Here is a 19,252-nt window from a genome sequence, read left to right on the forward strand (position 1 = left end):
GGAAACTACAGAATACCTTCTTCAGGGCTCCCGACAGTGGGGCTCGAACTCTCTATTTCCCGAATGCAAGCTCACAGCTGCGCGCCCTTAACCGCACGGCCAACTCACCCGGTATATTATTTATTCGTGTCAGAGGTACCAATATATAAGAAAGCAATTCAAATACAATTCAAAAAAATAAATAATAAAAATATGAAGTATGTTAATCACTCAAAATGAAAGACATATGAACAAATTAATTGTAAAAAATAAAAAAGGAGAAAGGAAGTATTACATGAAAAATATCTACACTATATATACATTATTTACACAAGTTGGGACCAGTATTTGGCTACATTGGTGGCATTGTTTCCAGCCAGTGCCAATTCCAACCCTGTTCATGAATCTGGGCAGAGACGACAGTGCAAGAGGTGCGTAGAAGTCTGTTCCTCTCCACATTCGCATAATGAGTCCCCACTATGCACGATGCCCCATTTCACAAGATTGTCCTTAGATCCTGCAACGCCGGTCCGCAGTCTATTTAATGACTTCCATATACACCATCCCTCTTCGTGACCAGGTGGCAACTTCTCTTCAATTTCAACACGTTCCGGATGATCTGGGTACCTTTGTTTCCATAGCTTAACCCTGGCCTTTTTTGGGTCAGAATCAAGTGGAGCAGAAGACTGTAGAAAACTCTTCCTGAATTTCAGTCGAGCTGGAGGTGGCTGATGTTCATGAAGGGGGTGGGCTGAGATGCTGCAAACCTTTTGTCTCTCGATATTAGCGGCCACCTCGCGTCTAATATCAGGTGGGGCTATACCTGCAAGTGAATACAACTTCTGTGTGGGTGTTGGTCTTAAACAGCCTGTAATTAGCCTGCAGGTTTCATTCAAGGCAATGTCGACTTTCTTTGCGTGAGCTGATTTATACCACACGGGACTAGCATATTCAGCAGCAGAGTAGCAGATTGCTAGGGCAGTTGTCCTTACTGTCTGGGGGTGGGCACCCCATCCAGAGCCAGTTACCTTACGCAATAGGCAGTTTCGTGATGAAACTTTTGCCTTGAGTTTGGTGCAGTGTGTGGTGAAGGTCAGCGAACGATCCAGGGTACTTCCTCTTAAAACAATAATCACCACCACCACCACCACCACTTCAGGTGGATGTATGATAAGATAATACCCCGTCTCCCAAAATCATGGAGGTGGGATAATATGAAAATATGAAAATATGACAATATTTAATAGTAGTCTAGTAGTCTCGGAAACCACAGATTAAGGAGAGGGTATTGTTTATTGTAATTGTTTGATAAGTGCAGTTTACAAACACTTAATATCATATGACATGGTTAAAAACATGCGGTAGAAGCACAAATAAACAATAAAGTCTCGGGAAGACATCATTAACCAAAATTTAACACTTTTAAGTGATGCAGAAATTGAACGCAGAAAGAATGGTCTGACAAGAGTGTTAGATACATTATTGCAACGAATTAAACTTGTCGAACGTGCTATGGAGGTCCATCGCATGCCCCGGAAACGTGACCCCCTCCCCAACCAACCCTCAAACTGAAAGTCACCACAGTAGTCATCCTCAGTGCCTCTACACCACGTCTGATCAGGTGGATGGTAGAGTGGTGTAAACTGATCACATCTTGTCAGTATGAACGTAGTAAGCGGTTTAACCTGTGCCGGCCACTTGCTCTTAATTCTGGACTGTGCTGAAAGATTGCCATCTAATATCTTGAAGCTTAAAAATAGGGGCAGCAAGTATTTGTTTCCGTGGAGTCCATGGAAACCAGTTGCCACAAAGAAGGTTGATCCATATACGGCGTCACTAATAGTAAAAGGAGCCTCAATATATTCGTAGGCTTGAAGAATAGTATCCGAGTTCTAGCCCTTTCGCTTCTTTGCGTCGGCGAATACATTGTATGTTTTAGTGTGACGTTAGACCACTAGCACGTAGTTGCGATCATATGTGAGATGGAACTGATCTGACACACGAAACTATTTTTACGTCGTTCTTCTTTGACACCGACTTCACTGTACGGAGTGAAAGCTGAGTGATCTTCAGGATCTCTTAGTCATAAACTGAAAGCAGGAGTCATGAAAGTATTGAGAATGATTACAAAAATGGCGTATGGCTTTTAGTGCCGGGAGTGTCCAAGGACAAGTTCGGCTTGTCAAGTGCAGGTCTTTTGATTTGACACCCGTAGGCGACCTGCGAGTCGTGATGAGGATGAAATGATGATGAAGACGACACATACACCCAGCCCCCGTGCCAGCGGAATTAACCAATGATGGTTAAAATTCCCGACCCTGCCTGGAATCGAACGCGGGATCCCTGTGACCAAAGACCAGCACGCTAACCAGTTAGTCATAGAGGCGGCCATTGAGAATGATTATTGGTGCGAACAGGTGGAGACAGCTTGTCTAGCTCCTTGGTTGAATTATCAGAGTGCCCCAGCTTCGAATCCCGGCCGAGTTGGGGGTTTTAACTTCGTCTAGTTAATTCCTCTAGCTCGGGGAATGGGTGTTTGTGTTCGTCTTAATACACATCGTCATTTACATACAACACACAGAAACGCACAATAGTGAATACGTCCCTCCACAGAGGGTTGGCGGCAAGAAGGGCATCCGGTCGTAAAAAGAGGACAAACGCCATACAAATTTCCGACTCCAGGTAATAGCGAAAACGCCAGGAAGAAGAAGAGTTCCAAACCATAGCAGGAGAACATTCGCAACGAGAACGTATTGGCTAAGTTGAAAATGAAATTGATGAAAAAACTGTGTGTGTGTGTGTGTGTGTGTGTAACCCAAATTTGATGCTGATTCGATGTGAAGCGAATGGAGGAAGAACGGTTACACTTGGGGACAAAACATGACGACCTCGCCTCACACCACTACACTTCAGCGGCAGTCCGGTGTCTTTTAGCGGCTTGGAGGATTTACTACGTCTACTGCAGCTGGATTTGCTAAATCGTCTACTGAACTCGAGACGAAGAAAGGATAAAGACTGAAGAGTGTGTGGAAGAAAGTGGTTTGGCAACCTTTCCACAATTAATTAATTGAAACCACCTATTCAATACTAGTAAAGTCTTCATGACTATAACATTGTCATTATATTAAGTTTCGCCTGTCATTGCAGTCATCGTCAGCCATGAATTCTAACTCCAAGTCAGAGCTCTGAGTGGATGCTTACTAGGATTATTCTAAAACAATATTCTTTATAACAATTTGCACTGGAGTACAAGAACATTAGATCATATTGGAGCGAACACGCTGTTCCTGTTTAAAAGTTCTAATGTGACACCCAACATAAGTTCACATCCAATGGAAATAATATTAACTGTCAACTCTCATGATACGAGTGGGATTTAAAACATCTGTACATTTTAACAGTATATTAGGAGATTAATTTGTACTAGAACTATTCCTAAAAAAACTGTTTTTTATACAATTTATAAATAGACTTTACTAGTATTGAATAGGTGGTTTCAATAAATTAAATGTTTTAACACTTAATAATTGAATTTCAATACGATCAAAATGAAAGTAATCACTTGTAACCTCTCCACACCAAACAAGGATACTTTAGAACTCGTTAACTCAGCAGGGTGCAGGGTGCGATTGACTGCTGGCTTCCAGCCCGCTTCCAGGAACTGAGGCCGTCATAATTTGTTCCCTAGTAGACCTAGGAGAAGAATGGACTCTATCACGGAACATAAGAGAAGCAGAAGACGAAGACGACGACGGTTTGACTCCGTTTCAGTTAAGATAAGATATATGGCAGTAACTGACGCCACCGAGTTGCAAATAGAGTTTTGTGGAGGTTTAGTCAATTCACGTAGACTTGCAGAATGAATGCTCAAAACCATAGCTGTCTGTAATAATAATAATAATAATAATAATAATAATAATAATAATAATAATAATAATAATAATAATAATAATGCATTCGGGATATAGTGGGTTCGAATAGCCCTGAAGATGGTCTTTCGTGGTTTCCCATTTTCACACCAGGCAATTCCTGGCGCCGTACCTTAAATAAAACCACGACCGCTTCCTTCCTACATCTCGCCCTTTCCTACCGCACTGTCGCCATAAGACCTATATTTGTCGGTGTGGAGTAAATTAAATTGTAAATAATAATAATAATAATAATAATAATAATAATAATAATAATAATAATAATAATAATAATAATACGGTTTTTGCAGTTGTATGTCGCACACACAGATGGCATAATTTATGCAGTTCATTTATTCGATACAAACATTAAAATAAATAAATACATACATAAATAAATAAAATAAATAAATAAATAAATAAATAAATAAATTAGTCAATCAATCAGCCAATCAATGAATTAATCAGTCATCAATGATCTGCATTTAGGGCTGTCGCCCACGTGGCAGATTCCTTATTAGAAGTCTACCCCGCATTTTCCTTTAAACGTTTTCTAAGAACTTGGATATTTGTTGAACATTTCCTTGATAATTATTCCGATCCCTTACTCCTCGTCCTGTAAATGAGTATGTGGCCCAATGTGTCCTCTTGATTTCCAACTTTATCTTAATATTATCAACTTTCTTATTTTTAAAAGCTCCGCTCAAGCTTAGTCGTCAACTAATGTCATCTCAAGCTATCTCTCCACTGTAGCTCGAAACATACCACGTAGTCCAGCCTCTCGTCTTCCTACTCCCAAGTCTGCCCAGCCCAAAGGGTGCAACATTTTCCAGAAGTAATTCACTATGTAGTCGTAGAAAACACGAATGTAGGGATTGCGAAGGTATTTAAGCATTTTCAACAGTTTAGCTTGAGCAAGCGGCGAGAGAGGACGAGTTGCGTAGTGCGTGCTGTGAAATATGCTGGGAGTTGAACAGTAATAATAATGGCATATGGCCTCCGGAGAGGCCTGGTGCAGGTCTTTTTCTAGTAGACGGCCTATTAGGCGACCTGCATGTCTGTGAAGATGAGGGCCCTACCTAGGATGATTTCTAATGTTGAATACGCCACACACACCCGACCCCCGAGCCATTGGAATTAATCAATTAAGGTTAAAACCCCCGATCCGGCCGGGAATCGAACCCGGGACCCTCTGAACCGAAGGCCAATACGCTGACCATTCAGCCAACGAGTCGAACAGTTGAACAGTACCGGGCTACTATCGAGAGGTGGCAGTGGAAGCAGTGGAAGAATTCTAAGAATGGTTTGGAGAGAAAAGAACTAGATGGGTGAAGTAGTACTGGTGGCAGCAGTGATAGATGTGCTTCTGATAATTGGGGGGGGGGGAGGGGAATAAACCCCGGCACAAATACCAGTGGCAATTTCAGCTGGAAATACGTGGCAGCAATTAAGGAGATAGTGAGGGAACTAAACACAAGAAACCTGCCCTTGGGACCAGATGAAGGAACTAATGAAAGAGCAATCAAAGGGGATAGGGAGTATGAAGAAATGGCTGGAAGCGAAGACAGAGAAGAAACGATGAACAAAGCGTGTAGCAACGAGAAAGAAGTAGAGCTGTTAAGAGGGAAAGTAAAAAATCTAGAAGAGAAGGTGCTGAAGTTGAAGAAAGAAGGCGAAGTAGTTAACTAGGAGAGCATGGAGAAATCCATATTTGTTTATGGCGTCCAGGAAGATGAGAAGGAAGGCAAGTGGACGTAATTTGTAAAGTGGTGGAGGTTATCCAGAACAAGATGAAAATAAATTACAGTGAAGTGGATATAGACGATGTGGAAAGAGTGGGTAAAGCAAACGGTCGTAGACCTATTAGAGTAAAGTTACTATCTTTAATGGCAGAATTAGTGTTAAGGAATGTCAGTAATTTACAAAAGACACAAAATCTGGGTTGAGAGAGATATGGGTAAAGAAGGAAGTGAAAATATAAAAATTTTGAAGCGGCATCTATGGAGGGTGAGACACCAAGGGCTGAAAGCACACATAAGGGGGCAGCGCGGCTGGTGGTGTCAAATGGAAAAAGGTTTGGAGAGTGGCCGGTGTCAAAACTGACAGCGATGGACAATTATGAAAGAATGGAGGAGGAAGCGATGGCAAGACAAGATGGAAGGAAGGACGCAGAGCGATTTATGGAACGTGTGGAGGTAAGTGAAGAGAGCTACCCAAGTGGAAGTGGGCATCGCAGTGTGGATGTGGAAAAAGGGAGTCAGGGAGTGGTGGGCGAGAAAGAGACTCAAGAATCGTTAAGAGCAGAGTGCAGTGGACAAGTGAACAATAAAGGTGGTGATATGCGTGACGAACAGGAAGGAGAAGGAGCTATCAATAAAGGAAGACGTATGAGTCTAAAATACTTGTGGGATAGAAGGTATAAAGGTTTGGAGGATAAAGAAGAAAGCGACAAAAATGTTAAGGAAGGGAGAAACAGAGGCAGGAAGTGAGAGGACTATGGTAACAAGAAGCAAGAATATGGGAGGAAACCTGGAAGGGGGTGGGTAAGTTATAGCAAAACTGGAAAATAGGGTTTGTGAATATTGAGGGACTGTTAGGCAAATTAGGTAATAAAAAGGTCAAAGAAGTAGTGGAAAGTTACGATATTGTGGCACTCTTGGAGACATGGCTTAAAAGAGGGAAGGAGATGATATGGGAAGGGTTTGTGGTTAAGTATACATACAAAAGGAGAGGAATAATGGGAGAACACCAGCAGGAATAGTGGTTCTAATAAAGGAAACAATTAGTGGACTAGTAGAGGATATTGAGACATAGATGCAAGAAATGATCTGGATTAGATTTAATATGGGGATAGAAAAAGGGGGGTTAAGAAGGTTAGCATTTGCATATTGCCACCCTAGGAGTTCGTTATACACAAAACATGTTGAGGAGTTACTGCTGGAAATTAGTATGTTAAGAGGACATTTTGAAGGAGAAGAAGAAGAAGATGGTATGTTGTTATTTGGGGACTGGAATGCGAGAATAGGGGAGTAGAGCCCAGAGTACAGTAAAGAAGACGGAAAGGAAATGAGGGAAAGTAGAAGAAGTGAAGATACAATCATAAACAGTTATGGAGATAAACTTTTTGAAATGTGTGCAGCGGGAAATTTATATATTCTAAATGGTTGGAAAGAGGGCGACAGGAAGGGGAAGCTGACTTATGTTGACGTAGTAATAAGTTCAGGCGATATGTTAGAAGAAATCATAAGAATGGAGGTAGGTAATTGGGTTAAATCACATCATTTTCCAGTGTCGGTGTTGATAAAAAGGAGAGTAGGGAGGGTCAAGAAGAGAGAGTTAAAGGACAGTGATGTACTGGGGAGAGGGTATATTAAATATAAATGGACAGAGAAAGCAAAACGGGAATTGGATAAGATAATAAGAGAGGAGATACAATTAGTAAGGTATAGGTGGGAGGTTGCGTTGGATGAAAACAACATAGATAGAGCCTTGGAACTGATTTTATACCCAATCAAAAGAGTAGCTCAGATAGATAGAGGCAGGAGGAGTAAGAGGAGAGAGGGGGAAAGCTGGTACAGTAAGCAGTGTGAGGAATTGCGAAATAGGGTTATGGGTGCGTTAAGAGAGTATAGATAAAAGGCAGGAGTACAAAAAGAGAAGTTTTCTGTAGATGAAGGAGAGACTACAAAAGGGAAATCAGTGAGAGAAAAAGTTATGGATGGAAGGACAAATGGAAGCGACAAATAAAGTGTGTAAGACGAATAAAATGGAAAAAATTGGGAGAGAATAAACAGAATTAACAAGGGTGGAAGGAGATTTGAGAAGCCAAGTATCGAGGATTAGCACTGAATGAACTATTTTAGTGAACTACTTGGGGGGTGGGGGAAGGAATGGTATGGAGTGAAGGGGGAAGAAGTTATTTGGAGAGATAGAGGGGTATCGATATATGACCTGGACAAAGAAATTTCAAAAGAAGTTATGAAAGTGATAGGTAAAATTAGGGGTATGCCTGCAGGAGGATGCAATGTCATTAATAATAAGTTTTGGAAATAATTAAGCAAAATTGGGCTGATGATAGAGGGCATAGTGAAGTTATTTAACAAGATTGTTAAGGAGGAAAGTATCCAAAAGAATGGGAAACAGGAATTGTATGTCCAATATACAAGAAAAAGTAATAAAACATCACAAACAATTATAGCGGTATAACGCTGTTAGATTCTCTAAGTAAAATTTTTACAGGAGTTTTAGCTAACAGATTAAGAGACAGGACTGAAGATAATTCAGTTTTGTCAGATTTCCAAGGGGCTTTAGAAAAGCAAAAAGAACGGTAGACAACTGTGACAGTACTTAGCGTACCGAACCTCCCCAGAAAACCTTTTGGACCGGTATCTTCACCATTAGAAATTCTTATCAACGAACTTTGACAATGAACATTGCCGTATCTCATTTAGAGTGGAATACCTTGCCATTTTCGTATGATATTTGACTATTTCTTTCAACTTGATCCGTGCAGTGCTGCGCCCTTTTGTCTACCCTTTTGAACCCCCGATACTGCTTTAGGCAATCTGCGCACGCGTTGCGAGCTGCTTGGCGAAATTACTCTGCCTAGTGAGCTGACGCTCTCACTTGGAGAACGGCAGCCATCATGAAGTGGTGTTTGTGTCTGTTCAACGCGATGGCGTTGCTGTGGGTATTTGACCCCAGCTAAGACTAATTTACTACGGGCATTATAGCCCATTGAGTTCTGGGGAGTTGTTCTTCCTTTAAGTTCAATTGATCAACGCTGGTTTACCTGCAATTTTCTTCAAATCTCTGCAGTTTTGACGATGGGAAAGTAATGTCCTTTGACCTCGTGTAAGGCACACCTGGTATCCTGCAAAACTCTAAGTTATCTGTTCTTTACTTTCAAAACCATGAAGAGAGTGTTATTGAAGATGAAAATAGGATTAGTGGTTCAGTGGAACTCTAAATTGAACCTCCGATACATCGCGTCTCAACCCAATAACAATAATAACTTTGGTGTTGAAATGAGTGTTTGTTCGGCTAATAACTTCAAACTGTATGACCAGAAACTTCATCTAGGCTTCTAGAAAATGCGCTTTATCGACGGTTTTTCAAAATTTTAATTTCTTTTTAAACCATGTAATTATTATCTTGGTACAAACTAACTGTTAAACACTGTGTTGTGAACATAGCATGGTTTACGCAAGGATTCGTTTAAATCTACTTAACCTTTTCTAAATTTTATTATGATTTGACCTTATGATTTATGTTTATCCTGATCTTGTCAGCTTATTTCCTTTGGCATTTATTTTTCTATTTTTGGCCGGACCAGTTTCATTATGCCTTTGGCGGACATGTTGTTTCGTGTTGTTGCCATAGCGATGGTTGTTGATGGTATTGTTGTAAAGTTTGTAATCGCTTGAGTCCGAGTGTTGTGATTTTTACTTCTTGCCTGTGAATTTTTAATGGAATTTTGTTTTTTCGGTTTTACCTTGCTTTAATTATTTCCTTTTGGCCCACCATATTGGGTTTGTGTGTGTTTTGGGACGTTCGTGTTCCCATCTGGAAAATTATTTTACGTCCTTGCGATAACCAGCTTGGTCGAATTAAGAGTCAAGCCACGTAATGACTTATAGTATCCGAAAGGAAAGTACTTTCCCGAAACTGATAAATTGTAACTAGCGCTAATTAGTAGTAAGTTTCCTTTTCATATTTAGTATTTTATCATAGGTGACCGGTCCCGTAGTTGAGTGTAACGTAGATTTAATCTAGGTTAAGTAATTTCTTGGAGGACAACTCACTTTAAAAAAATTTTGTTTCCCTTTTTGTTAACCTAACTAATTGAATTAGTCATTTATTTGCTATCCTTTTGGTTATCATAATTAATTGAATTAGTCATTTATTAATTTATTGTTTCTCCTTTCGGTTAACCTAATTAATTGAATTAGTCAATTATAATTTATTCGTTTTCCTCTCAGTTAACCTACTTAATTGAGCATTTGTTTATTTTGTGTCTTGAGATTCCTTAATTAACTTGACAACTAAGAATTCTTTTATTTCCTCCCTTTGAGATGTTCCAAGCAATTTTTCCTTATGAATTAAAGTTACCTTGTGTTTAAAGAATGGTGTTAATTTTCATTTCGTTTGATCGATAGTGCGCTGTCACTGTTTATTTTAAAGTTTTCTCCATGGCCTTAAACTACTCCTTCCATTTCTTAAAAGGTAAGTGTGCGTTTCTTCCCCTTTTGCTGTTTATCGTTTTATGTTGCTAGTGTCTGTTTTCCCTTGTGTCCTTTGTCACTCTTTGGTGTTCGCTTTAATTCCCTTCTGGGGAGAATACACTATCGACCTTCTCACCTTTTGGTGTGTAAGGTTAATTACCCATCGTCTAAAGGGTTGTTTGGGGTTGCCCTGAAGATGGTGCCCGTTTGAGAACATAATGATAGTGAATGTGATTTTAGATAAATACATGAGTACGGGAAGTGGCAAAGTTTATGTAGCGACAATTGATTTCGAAAAAGCGTTTGATATGGTAAACAAAAGTGAGTTAGTAGAAAATTGGGTAGGATGGGGGTTTCTGAGAAGATGATACGTGCAGTGGAGGCAATATATAAGGAGATCAGGTGTTGTGTTAAGTTGGAGGAAAACAGGTTAAATAGGCCATTAGAGTGTAAGGGGGGTTTAAAACAAGGCTGTGAATTATCCCCTACATTGTTTATTTTATTCATTAACGACATTTTCGATGGACACGTTGGAAATAATTGGGCGGCACCGGTTCTCAATGGGATGGAGATACCACGTCTAAGTTTTGCGGATGATGTGGTATGCAGTATCAGAATATGCAAAGGAATGGGCCATAAAAATTAACGGAAATAAATCCAAAGTGTTAGTAATGCAGAAACATGCAGGGAGAATAAAGAAATTACTTGGATGGTCCAGGGAGAGAGTATAGAACAAGTAAATAAGTTACAATATTTAGTAGTGATTTTAAACAGAAGAGGGACATGGGAGAAGCAAATTAAGAAAGCAAGGGAAAGGGGATGGCAGCCTTAGCCTTAGTCAACATTTTAGTGGCTAAATTTCCGGAAATAAGCTATAAAACTGTGAGGTTAGTCTTAGGATAACTAGTATTTGGCAGGGTAACGTATGGAGCAGAAGTATGGGGGCTGAAGGAAAAGCGGGCTAACTTAACACAAATTACGAGTAAATTTGGTAAGGCAGTAATGGGGCTCCCGCAGTGCACAGCAAATGCTGGGGTAGAATTCATGTGCGGAGAAGGAATAGAGGTTGAGTGTGTGAAAAGAGTAGTCAATTACTGGATGGGTTTGAAAAGAGGGGAAGAAGGGAGGGTGCTTCAGGCTGCGTACGAACAACAAAAGAAAAGCATGTATAAGGGTGGGAATGGGCTACATGTGGGAAGAGGTTTTGAAGAAGAAAGAAGTTAGGGGATGCATTTAAGGAGGGTCAGAGATATTCAAAGACAGAAATTGATAGAAGAATGTAGGAACAGAGGATCGCTTAGTGTTTTTAACAAAGTAATGGAAGTGTCAGCGTTAAATATTAGGAATGTAGATAGGTTAAACAGGAGGAGGATTACTATGGTGGCTGATGGGGTTATACAAGAATAAGGGATGGACAAAGGGTAAACAAAAGTAACTATGCGTATTATGTGGGGCATCAGGAAATGATCTACACTTAATAGATAATTGTAAAGATATGGGAAAAGTAAGAAGTAAACTTTTGAGTGCCAATAAAGGGGAATTATTAGAAAAGGGGACGAGCGAAAAATCGTAGGGTGGGTTATGCAAGAATGGGAGAACGGAGAGGAATTAAATAGGTATTTATGTGCGGTAAGGAGAGTGTGAAATAAAGTTAAAGGAGGAGAATTCATAATTTTATTTGCGTTTGAAATATGTTAAGCGACGGCGGTGGTGAGGTTTATTAACGAGTCATGAATGTATAAGACTTGAAAGTGGATGTGAAAAAAAGTATAAAGAGCTAAGAGTGTAAAATGAGAATGAATTAGAGGAGTGTGTAAGAATGATGAGTAAAAGTTAGATGTAAGGTTTTGTAGGAGAAAGGTTTGTTAAGGGCGGTTAAGTAAGATAAATATGGTTTTAAATGTGTGTGAAGCGTGAGTGAAGGATTGTTAAGATATGGGCAAAAAGGTAGAAGGTCCGATATTTCTGTTTGTTAAACCTGGAGACACACTGTAAATGTGGAAGTTTTGTGAAGTGTAATTAAGTTGGGGGAAGTGGTAAGATATTGTAATGTTGGAAGGTTTAAGTGATAAAGATAGGACATGTTAGTATTGATAAGGCAAGATATGGACGTATAATTGAAACAGTAGTGGTAAGTAAATTAGATAATGAAAGGCATGACGCAACTCTTGACGCATAAATGAACTAGAATTTATCTGAAAGTAGGTCAGTGCATACTTAATAGTTCCATGATGAAACTCTTGACGCATAAATGAACTGAAATGTATCTGAAAGTAGGTCAGTGCATACTTAATAGTAGGAACTACTAAGTCAATAGGTAATCAAGACGAAAGGTAATAATATTGAGGGGCACATGCGCTGCAGATGACGAAATGATGTCAGCGGATCTGGAAAACAGTGCTCTGCTGAGGACGGCAGGTCTAGTGAAAATAAGTGTATGTAAGAGCTAAGGTAGATGTATAAGAGAGAAGTGGGTAGTGTTTCTATAATGAGGGGCCGGATGTGTTGTGCCACACCAAGAGGGAACGGCACGGACAGCCAGTAGTTTTAAGGGTGGCACCTCACATGTGGTCTGGTCTCCGTCGGTGTGAGCGGTCACTAAATAACGTTTGGAGTAAGTTAGTTATAGGGGTGGTTTTTACATGAGGCTTGGTTTTTACGCCCATACGAGTGACCATATAGTAGATATAGTAGTTTCAGGGGTGGCACCTCGCATGTGTTCTGGTTTCCGCTGGTGTAAGGCGTCACAAAATTCCGTTAGGAGTTTTTTTGCTAGTTGTTTTACGTCGCACCGACACAGATAGGTCTTACGGCGACGATGGGACAGGAAAGGGCTAGGAGTGGGAAGGAAGCGGCCGTGGCCTTAATTAAGGTACAGCCCAGTATTTGCCTGGTATGAAATGGGAAACCACGGAAAACCATTTTCAGGGCTGCCGGCAGTGGGGTTCGAAGCTACTATCTCCCGAATACTGGATACTGTCCGCACTTAAGCGACTGCAGCTATCGAGCTCGGTCGTTAGGAGTTTAGAATAACTTAGTTATAGGGGTGGCGCTTACATGAGGCATGGTCTTCCGCACATGTCAGTGACCACACAGTAGACTTAGTATATTTTTTATTGTTGTTTTGTGGGAAGGGAGGGGGAGGGGAAGTCATAAGAGGGAGGGATAGGGCGGTCCTATCCAAAATGTAGTTGGCAAATGTTAATAGATAGAGCTCGAGAAAGGAGAGAGTGAGGGAGTGTATGTGTGGAGCTGGGCTTCAGCACACAGGTAGCCTGTCGTCAAACGGAATGGTGAGGATCTTAACTTTGTCAACTGTATAGAGAGCCGGACGTGTCGTTCCTTTTTCCTCACCAGAGTGGGATGGCACGCCCGGTCAGTAGTTATAGAGGTGGCATCTCACGTGTAGATTGGTTTCCGCATGCGTGAAGGGTCACAAGAATTCAGTTAGGATACTTAGAATTACAGGAATGGCGCTTACACGTGGCCTGGTTTTTCGCCCATGTGAGTGTCCACATAGTAGATTTAGTTAATTTTTATTTTTTATATTTTTTATTTATGTTTTACTTTGTAACAAGAACATGTATTTTAGCGGATTGCCTGTAATGTTCAGCATCAATAAACATCATGTAAGCATTTTCGCAATGTCCATTTATTAAACATATTAGTTTGGATATGGGTATGCATAATAGGCACGGACAACATTTCATTAAGCTAGGTAAAATGTCTTAAGCTGTGAAATAAATAAAATTATTAACATGAATTTAAAATAAGTGGTAGATGCAGTTCCAGTGCAGTGATCACTTGGGTATTGGAACCAGGGAAACCTTTAGAAGAAGCTGAATGTGAAATTCATATTCACCATTAAGTGCAAATTAAATGTTGAGCATGAGGATGTATAGTCTATTTCTACAGGTCCCAAAGTAGGGCGACAAACAATTAGATTAGCAGATTCCGATCAATCTAGTGAACTGCATATGTCTAAGAAACCAAGCGCCCACTCAAAATTAAAGGTTGGGGTTTTGGTTTGGAATTGTGAGAGTCCGATGAATAAAAGTGAAATGCTGGACGTATATGCTTAAATAAGAATTCTGTAAAGATATTGTGCATTTCTGACACTGATCTCGATTACATGGATCGCTGATGGTAGCTCTCCGCTGCAGGAGAAAGTACGCCAAGTTGAGCGCGTGGTCCGCCATGTTGGCGTACCCATCCTAGAGCTCTCCCTATGAGGAAGCAATGATAATATAGTCAATTTTAAATCGCAATTAATGGTGCATTGGAATAATTAAAAATATAGAGACATGTTCACTCAAAGCATAAGAACATTGGGATCACTGACACGTCATTCCGAGGTCAGTAAATCTCCAGGATAGCAATAAAAATGAGTGTATAGAGTGTATAATAACGGTCGAAAAAAATTACTAAAGACTGAAAATGACGTGAAACTAGGGATGTAAGAATGGAAGGGTGGGGAAATGTGATTAAAATACCCTCGCCACTTGCAAGCCTATGACACTGAATAGAGTAAATTAAGGTTATGGTTTTTATGACTTCCTTCCAGCTCATAAATTGTTAGCTTAAATAATTATTACAGAACTTTTTAATTAAATTCAGCTCGCAAAGCAATATAGATGGTCATCATCATTAATATATAACACCCCTTAAAAGAGCCCCGAATACCACAAATATTATAATGGAATAGCCTAAAACACCCACCACACTTTCCCTTCTCCCACAACTCCGCTGTTTGAAACCCATAATTATTACTGATGTAAATAAGGTCTAGGATTCCTCCAGACTTCATTTTCTAAGATTGTTATAAGATCACATCAATTATTTCACCAAAACCGTTGATTAATGATGACAAATAACTAAAAATATAAGTAAATGTTCAGGAAAATTGAAAACAGTTGGCTGTGCATCACTTCTAAGGCGTACAGTTTGTCCTGTTCTACCAAAACAGTCTTTCTCAGAGTGATCCGACCAGAGAAAAGCTGTTTTAGAAGGCTCCCAATTTGCCCGCCTGATACTCCTAATCCATGATCTTAGAAGTTCGGGTCTCGGAAAAGGAAACCAGGAAAAATTGTCATTTTGCTCGCAGAATATGCGAAATGAGATACAATAAACCTAAAACTCAAAACACTACCCTAGGAAGATTAATATGTACAGTATAAAAGTCACCGTCCGCCTCCGTGGTGTAGTGGTTAGTTAGCTGCCATCCCTGGAGGCCCGGGTTCGATTCCCGGCTCTGCCACGAAATTTGAAAAGTGGTACGAGGGCTGGAACGGGGTCCACTCAGCCTCGGGAGGTCAACTCAGTAGAGGTGGGTTCGATACTACCTCAACCATACTGGATGTGGTTTTCCGTGGTTTCCCACTTCTTCAGGCAAATGCGGGGATGGTACCTAACTTAAGGCTATGGCCGCTTCCTTCCCTCTTCCTTGTCTATACCTTCCAATGTTCCCATAGCAGGTGAGGCCGCCTGGCCGAGATACTGGTCATCCTCCCCAATTGTATATCCCGACCCAGAGTCTGAAGCTCCAGGAAAACTGCTCTTGATGCGGTAGCGGTGGGATCCCTCGCTGAGTCCGAGAGAAAAACCGACCCTGGAGGGTAAACAGATAAAGAAGATAAAATGCATCGATGAAATGATTTCTCCTTCTGCTGATCGGTTCTGTTTGTACATCCACAAGCTGAATACTGCGGCATGTTAATATCCCGTAGGATGTTTCTTCATTCAGATTTCACATAAACACATACACATTGAAATTGAATCTTGTAATTTACAGGCATACTACAAGGCAACGAACCTAAATTCGTAAAGTACACTACTATTTCCTTTGCGATAACACAGCACAGAACACCCGTGGAACTACAATCAAGTAGCCTGGCGTCCGTGAACTAAGCATAAATAAAGCAAGCGCGCTCCTCGTGGTCTAACTAGCACAACCTCTGGTCTATCTCCAGCCCACATCCTTGCATGTGCTATCAAAAGAAGTCAGGTTTTACATGTAGGCTCTTTCTTCTTTCTGCCTATGTGGTTTTTCCCTGACCCTTCAATACCATACTTCAACACCATATGCCTAACACAATCTCGCCTGGTAACGTGTCTGACAGGCAGATACTCCTTGTATCACTTCCCACTCTACCCAGTTATCTCTTTTCTACTTAGAAATTAATAGCATATCGGAGGCCATGTAGATTGAGTCGATGGTCACGGCGGGGGAGCGGGCTACGCCCCCCCCCGTAAAAAACCTCGTGGTCTACTGCACCATGCGCTCGCTGCCATCTTACTACGTCAGTTACCTTCTATTCGGCTTACTGCTACCCAAGCTACCAGCCGTCCATGTATAGAGATCAGTGGCATTTCTGAGCATTGGCTTGTTGGTGATCAGACAGATTTTTTAAATTTAAATGATAATTGAGCCGGCTCCGTGGTGTAGGTGTAGCGTGCCTGCCCCTTACCCGGAGACACCAGGTTCGATTCCCGGGCAGGTCAGGGATTTTTACCTGGAGCGGAGAGCTGGTTCGAGGTCCACTCAGCCTACGTGATTAGAATTTAGGAGCTATCTGAAATTGAGATAGTGGACCCGGTCTAGAACGATAAGAATAACGGCCGAGAGGATTCGTCGTGCTGACCACACGACACCTCGTAATCTGAAGGCCCTCGGGCTGAGGAGCGGTCGCTTGGTAGGCCAAGTCACTTCAAGGGCTGTAGTGTCATGGCGTTTGTTTGGGGGTAATAATCATAATTAAGATAGAGCATAATGTGCAAATTTACTACATTAACGTCTATAGAAATGTGTTTACCGAGCTCGATAGCTGCAGTCGCTTAAGTGCGGCCAGTATCCAGTATTCGGGAGATAGTAGGTCGAACCCCATTGTCGGCAGCCCTGAAAATGGTTTTCCGTTGTTTCCCGTTTTCACACCGGGCAAATGCTGGGGCTGTAACTTAATTAAGGCCACGGCCGCTTCCTTCCCACTCCTAGCCCTTTCCTGTCCCATCGTCGCCGTAAAACCTATCTGTGTCGGTGCGACGTAAAACAACTAGCAAAAAAAAAAGGAAATGTGTTACTGAGGTTTTCCTTTCAAGACAGTAAAGAACGTGGTATCTACCACAAACATGTACATAAAATATAGATGCGCAGTTCCTCTGGTTGGCGATATCTAGGACTCGGAAGTTGGGGAAAAGTCCGTTTTTACTTGAGTGTCCGAAGACCAGCTCAACATAATATATGTTTATTCTGGGTCACTGGGCCAGCAAATGATGGGTTTTATTTGTCCATTTTTGCCCTTTTCGTCGTTTTTGGCTTATAAGTCCTTTTTAGTTTCTTTATATCTTAACGGCTTTTTTTGGGTTTTATTTGTACTTGTTTTGCCCTTTTCACCGTTTTTGGCTTATAGGTACTTTTTTAGCCTTTTATGTCTTAAGGGCATTTTTGGGGTTTTATGTGTCCTTTTTCTGCCCTCTCCGGCGTTTTTGGCTCATGGGTCCTTTTTGCCTGTTTATGTCTTAACTGTTTATTTTTTTGGTTATGTGTGTCCTTTTCCTGCCCTTTTCGGCGTTTTTGGCTTATAGGTCCTTTTTAGCCCCTTTTTAAGTTCTTACCGGCTTCGTTTGCAACTTCACCTTCTTTCGACTACGGTACATCTTTACTGTCCATTCTCAATTCGAATAATCATTAGTTCATCCATCGCCTCTTAAACATCTTCTATGTAGTAAGAGAGAAATTGAAACGAAAAGAGACTAATGCTTGAAAAAGCCAAGGGTATCAAATTATGTGCAGGGTAAGTGAAATATTGAAAGGAGAAAATTTTGATGCGAGGAAGATCTTACTTGGTTCAAGTATGAGCCCTCTTTACATCCTATGATGTGCAGAGAAGTTTCTCGATGTTTCGCAACGTGCCGTCTGAAAGGTGACGGTTCTTTACACATAAGAACCTGGAGATGACTGTTGTGATATACTGCAGAGCGAACTGAGGTACCTAAGCATTCTGAATTCCAATTTCTGTAACCCTAGTGTGGTTAAGTCTAATTTCAATTTCTTTCACCAGGATGTCCATTGTGGGTTTGCTAGGTGGAAGAAACACTTCATTATAAATTCTGCATGTGCTATTTTTAACAAACACGGAATTTCTTTTTAAAATTTTTTATCGAATAATATATGTCTGAAAGAAGATGTATTTCGCTCATGTATTTTTTGCACTGTATGTTGCATACCAACAGAAGTATGCATTTTAAAACATTAGGCTTATATTACTTCATTAAGTGTGTAATTAAAATTATGAATGAATTTGGGTCGCATATTTACGTCCTTTCTGCCAGATTTTAGGTCATTTTCGGATATTTTTTGGTCTTTTTTATGCAATGTAGGTCTTCGTCTTCCGAGCCCTAGTAATAAACCTTGTTCCCACAAATAAGATTATGGAAACTGTGCACGGCTAGCCGCGTCATCATATGCCTGAGTTCATAGTTGGCTCGCATCCAGTTTCTGTTTATTGCTGCATCTGTGATATGAAAGTCTATCCAAATGCCATCATTTTTCGCTTCTCATTCATTCATTCATTCATTCATTCATTCATTCATTCATTCATTCATTCTTCTTCTCCTTCATATTCTTCTTCTTAATCCGTTTACACTTCAGGGTTGGTTTTCCCTCGGACTCAGCGAGGGATCCCACCTGTACCGCCTCAAGGGCAGTGTCTTGGAGTGTGAATGTTTCGGGGGATACAATAAGAAAGGAGGACCAGTATCTCGCCCAGGCGCTTTATGGTAGGATGAGAAGATAGGATGGTGGTGGTGGTGATTATTGTTTTAAGAGGAAGTAAAAGTAGGCAACCATCCTCTATATAACACTAATCAGAGAGAAAAAATGGAAGGGATCCGACACTTCGAAAATAAAGATATCGGCCAAACGAAGACAAGGGCCACGAAGGGTGTGAAAATTAGAGACTCCCTTAGAATCGCAACGTAATACCGTCGGGGTCGAAAAAAGAACAAGAGTTGACCAAGGGAGGTCGTTTGTTAGGAATGAAGCCATACTTGTCAGTGTCGACTTAGTTAAATGTAACAAAAACGTTTCAGTCTGTCAAACACACATCAATTGCAATATAAATTATAACATTGTAAACATACCTG

This window comes from Anabrus simplex, chromosome 5, assembly GCF_040414725.1.
Source record: "Anabrus simplex isolate iqAnaSimp1 chromosome 5, ASM4041472v1, whole genome shotgun sequence".
NCBI lineage: Eukaryota > Metazoa > Arthropoda > Insecta > Orthoptera > Tettigoniidae > Anabrus > Anabrus simplex.